Source organism: Mesoplodon densirostris, chromosome 6 (genome assembly GCF_025265405.1).
Source record: "Mesoplodon densirostris isolate mMesDen1 chromosome 6, mMesDen1 primary haplotype, whole genome shotgun sequence".
In the NCBI taxonomy this organism is placed as follows: Eukaryota; Metazoa; Chordata; class Mammalia; order Artiodactyla; family Ziphiidae; genus Mesoplodon; species Mesoplodon densirostris.
Window position 1 is genome coordinate 115713631 of NC_082666.1, and position 6000 is coordinate 115719630.

Here is a 6000-nt window from a genome sequence, read left to right on the forward strand (position 1 = left end):
GAGCGTGTGCCCTCTGGGCGCTGCGTGAGGTCAGACGCGGCTTGAGATCAGTGTGTGTATCAGGGTGGAGTGGGAAGTCAGGGTTGGCAAGGTGGTGGGAAGGATCCAACCTCTCAGTGGTCACACTGAGGATTTCCAGATGTCCTTTTGGACCAAGGGCCTTTGCAGGCTTCAAAGCAGGGGTTTCCTGACCCAATGGGCCTGTGAGGAGACACATCAGCCTCGCTCTCCACCCTCAGGCCTCAGCGCGCACACGGTGAGGAAGTGCTCCCTGTGCAGTCTCGGAGGAAAGGTGAGGCTGAGGCCTGGGGAGGCCTGGCTGGGGGCTGCAAGAACCTTCACCCTCTTAGCTGCTGGAGACGCGAGCTCTGGGGTGGGGAGGCAGACTGGTGGGTGTGGACGATAGCGTCATCGCTAACTGAGAATGTCTTAGAGACAGTGGCCTGTGCTCCCGGTCGATCGCTCTATAAATGCAATAGGTTATCCATCAACCTCCAGGACACTGCGAGGTGTGTCCCTGCTGGCTGGTGTAAGCAACTGGGCAGAAGAAAACCTTGTTAAAGAGCCCACTTTCTTTATGGAAGCAAGGGCAGAGGTCTGGCATCGCCTGGGAACTCATGAGAAATGCAGACTCTGAGGTCCCACTGGACTTCCTGCACCAGAATCTGTGTGTTAACGGACCCGCAGGTGTTTTCGGAGTGGGAGGAGCCCTGGGCTGCAGGAGCAGTTCCCCGCCTCCCTGCATGTCAGCATCACCCGCGAGATCTCACACTGTCCAGATCCAGCCACAGGCCAGACCAATGGACCCAGCTGGTCAGGCGGTGCCTTGCGCAGCCAGCGCTGAGAGTGGCTCCATCTGCTGGATCCACATCTCTCTCCACCTCCACTTGCAGGGCGATCTCCCCACCCCTGGCTTCAACCCCTGCATCTTGTTGATGGGTACCTGGAGACCCTAGACCTCAAACTCCAACTCCACATGCCCAACATGTATGTTCAAATTCAACATAGGCAACATATATGTGTATAATTAACGTGCATGTATATAATACAGGTATACAGGCATGTATGCAAATTCAACACACTCTCCTCTCAAACCAACACACATCTAACAAAGGTACCTAAGCTTTCTTTTTTTTTTTTTTAACATCTTTATTGGAGTATAATTGCTTTACACTGGTGTGTTAGTTTCTGCTTTGTACCTAAGCTTTAATATGGGTACACACACACAAACACACACACACTCACATGATACACACACTCACTACACATACACTGGCACACACTCACACACACATCTGTTCCGGTCCTAAAGCTTCTACTAAGCAAGTAAATGCTGTAGGAATTGTTTTCACTTGTTTTATTAAAATCCAACTGCGTCTATAGCTGCGTTTTTCCTGCCTGTGATTCTTTGCAGGCTTGTGGCCTGAGGTTGGACACTTTCAAAGTGAGTCACCTAAGGTTTCACATGAACTCATCTTCAGAGCTGAGACTCTTTGCATAGTTTGATGTTCACTTGCCATTTCTAGGTTCCCGGTTCCCTGAGCCTGAGTCACCAGCAAGATGACAGGGAGAGCTGAAGGCAAACATCAGAAACGTACATTTGAAAATTGTCTTTTACTTTAAGAAAAAAGTTAAGTGTAAGCAGTAAATGAAAAGACAAACTTTGAGAGTGACCTCAGGGCAAGAACTGGGGAGAGAAAAGCTGTGACATTCAGCATACCAGGCATTTCAGTTGGGGGAGACCGGGTGTGCCATTCAGAGAGATGGGGTGCACAGTAGCCTGCCTGTCCCTGAGATCCTGAGAGTCTTAGCTGGAAGTGGCCGAGGCCAGGGCCTAATCCGTTCTCCTACCACATGGAGACCATTTACTTTTACAGCTACCTCTTTAACTGAACATCCAAGCAAGATTTCACCCTGCAGGGCCCTAATAATGGCTCCAAAATGATAGCTGGTGGCAAGAAGCCCATGGACCTTGGCAAAGCCCCCCCATGCAGGTTTCTGAGAAGCCTGAGGGCCTTGGGATCCAGACAGGGCAAAGGGCAAGCACGGAGCACTGCAGGGTGTGACAGGAACTGGGACCTGGGGTGTGGTGCGGGCAGAGGTCAGCTCGCTGTACGATGTGGGCCGACTGTCCAGAGCAGGGCTGTGAGTGGATCCAGAGCATCCACAAGCCTAGCAGCAATGTGATGTGCCAGGGCTCAGATGGCCTAATCGGGGTAAAAACGTTGGCTCTGAGGTGGCATATAAGCAAGTACATCACAGGGAACCATAGGTCCCGTGTGAAGAGGAAGGGCTTTGGCCAGGTGACAGGTGGAAAAGCCCACCACAGGAAAAGCACGGCCGTGCAGAAATGGTGACAGGACCCAGGTGGCTCCTGAGGAGGTGCAGGGCTCTTCTGGCCCTGATCAGTGCCCCACCTTGGGGCAGAGAACAGGAGACAGCTTCCCCTCTTAGTTTCAACTGGCTGTCAGGAACTGCGACCAAAGTTTCCCAGAATGGTCTGAGACAGGGCAGGATGTGGCCAGTTATGGTGAGACGGGTGGGTGGGAACCGAGGCCACCTGACTTCTGCAGTCACCAGCCCTGTGGTGGCTCACAGACCCCTCAGAAGTTTCCGAGACAGGTCAGCAGGAGGGAGGTGGGGGAACCCCTAGGTTGGTAGTCTGGGGACATCCACTCTTCATAATGATGACTTTTGTGTTTGTTTTTGTTTTATTTGTTTGGCTTGTTTTATTCAACATGATGTTTTTGAGATCCATCTATGTTGTTGCATGCATCAATAGTTTGTCACTTTTTTAAAAAAACTGAAGCATAGTTGATTTACACTGTTGTGTTAGTTTCAGGTGTACAGCAAAATGATTCAGTTATATATATATATAGTCTTTTCAGATTTTTTCCATTAAACATAATGGTGATTTGAAAATGTATTACTTTACTGGCCATGACTTTCTTTCTTTTCTTTTTTCCCTATTATATCAGTTTCAGGTGTACAGAATTATTCGATACAATTTGCCATCTGTACACACTACAGAGTGATCCTAGCTATAAGTCTAATTGCTGTCCATCACCGTATCTTTGACCCCCTTTAACCATTTTGCCCTCCCCTCAACCCCCTTCACATCTGGTAACTACTAATCTGTCCTCTGTATCTATGAGTTTGTTTTGTTTGATTTTGTTTGTTTGTTTTGTTTTTATAGCTTTTACATATGAGTGAAATCATACAGCATATGTCTTTCTCCATCTGACCTAGTTCACTTAGCATAATACCCTCTAGGTCCAGCCATGTTGTTGCAAATGGCAAAATTTCATTTCATTTTTTTACAGCTGAGTAGTATTCTATATATATATAATATATGTATATTTTATTTAAAAATATATATATATGCCACGTCTTCTTTATCAATTCATCCATTGATGGGTACTTAGGTTGCTTCCATGTTTCCATCTCTTGGCAATTGTAAATAATGCTGCAATGAACATAGAGATGTACAGATCTTTTCAAATTAGTGTTTTCGTGTTCTTTGGGTAAATACCCCAAGTGGAATAGCTAGATCATATGGTCGTTCTATTCTTAATTTTTTGAGGAACCTCCATTCTTTTCTCCATAGTGGCTGCACAAAGTTACATCCCTACCAACAGTGTACAAGCGTTCCTTTTTCTCCACATCCTCTCCAACATTTGTTATTTCTTGTCTTTTCCATAATAGCCATTCTAACAGGTGTGAGGTGATATCTCATTGTATTTTGATTTGCATTTCCCCAATAATTGGTGATGTTGAACGTCTTTTCATGTGCCTGCTGGCCATCTGGATGCATTCTTTGGAAAAATGTCTATTCAAGCATGTCATTTTTAAGTGGGTTTTTATTTATTTGTTGTTGAGTAGTATGAGGTTTATAAACATATTTCAGATATTAATGCAAGTATCTTCTCCCATTAGGGAGGTTGCCTGTTGATTTTGATAATGGTTTCCTTCAACTGAGCAGAAGCTCTGTAGTTTGATGTAGTCCAAATTGTTTAGTTTTGCTTTTGTTTCCCTTGCCTTTGGAGCCAGATCACAAAAACATCACTAAGACCAATGACAGTGAAATTACCACCTATGTTTTCGTCTAGGAGTTTTATGTTTTGGGGTCTTACATTCAAATCTTTAATCCATTTTGAGTTAATATTTGTGTATGGTGTAAGATAGTGATCTAGGTTTTTTTGCATGTGACTGTCCAGTTCTTTTCAACACCATTTATTGAGGAGACTATCCTTTCTCCATTGTACATTCTTCCCTTTGCCATAAATTCATTGTCCATATATGTGTAAGTTTATTTCTGGGTTCTCAATCTGTTCTATTATTCTGTATGTTTTTATGTCAGTATCATACTATTCAGATTACTATAGCTACTATACTATATAGTAGTATAGTTTGAAATCAGGGTGTGTGATACCTCCAACTTTGTTCTTCTTTCTTAAGATTGTCTTGGCTACTTGGGACCTTTGTGATTCCATAAAATTTTTAGAATTATTTGTTCTAGTTCGGTGAAATATGCTATTGGAAATTTGATAGGGATTGCACTGAATCTGCAGATTGTTTTAGGTAGTATGGACATTTTAACAATATCAATACTTCTATTCATGTTTATCTATTCATGTTTATCTTCTATTCATGTAGTTTATCTCTTGCCTTTCTTCTTCTCTTTCTCTCTTCCCTCATGTCTTGGTGGTTTTCTATAGTGTTATGTTTAGATTCCTTTCTCATTTTCTTTTGTGTATTTGCTATAAGATTTTTCCTTGTGGTTACCATGAAGTTCACATATAACATATAACATGGAATACCTTTCCATTTATTTGTGTCTTCTTCAGTTTCTTTCATCAGTGTCTTAGTTTTCAGTTGTATAGGTATTTTTACCTCCTAGGTTAAATTTATTCCTAAGTATTTTATTCTTTTTGATGCTATTGTAAATGGGATTGTTTCCCTAATTTCTCTTTACGATAGTTTGTTATTAGTGTGTAGAAATGCCACAGATTTCTGTTTATTGATTTTATATCCTGCAACTTTTCTAAGTTGATTTATTAGTTCAACAGTTTTTTGATGGAGTCTTTAGGGTTTTCTATATATAATATCATATCATCTACATGATATGATATGACATCATATAAAGTGACATTTTATTTCGTCCTTTTCAGTTTGGTTGCCTTTTATTTCTTTTTCTTGTCTAACTGCTGTGGCTAGGACTACCAATAGCATGTTGAATAAAAATGGCAAGAGGGGCTTCCCTGGTGGTGCAGTGGTTGAGAATCTGCCTACTAATGCAGGGGACACGGGTTCGAGCTCTGGTCTGGGAAGATCCCACATGCCGTGGAGCAACTGGTCCCGTGAGCCACAACTACTGAGCCTGCGCGTCTGGAGCCTGTGCTCCGCAACAAGAGAGGCTGCGATAGTGAGAGGCCCGCGCACTGCGATGAAGAGTGGCCCCCCACTTGCCACAACTAGAGAAAGCCCTCGCACAGAAACGAAGACCCAACACAGCGAAAATAAATTAATTAATTAATAAACTCCTACCCCCAACATCTTCTTTAAACAAAAAAAATGACAAGAGTGGGCATCCTTGTCTCATTTCTGATATTACAGGAAAAGCTTTCAGCTTTTCACCATTGAGTATGATGTTAGCTGTGAGTTTGTCATACATAGTCATTATTATGTTGAGGTATGTTCCCTCTATAGCCAGTTTGTTGAGAGTGTTTATCATGAATGGATGTTTAATTTTGTCAAATATTTTTCTGCATCTGTGAGATAATCATATGATTTTTATTGTTTCATTTTGTTAATATGATGTATCACATTGATTGATTTGTTGATGTTGAACATCCTTGCGTCCGTGGAATAAATCCCACTTGATTGTGGTGTATGATATTTTTAATGTACTGTTGGATTTGGTTTGCTACCATTTTGTTGAGGATTTTTGCATCTGTGTTCATCAAGGATATTGGGCTGTAATTTTATTTTTTTGTGGTG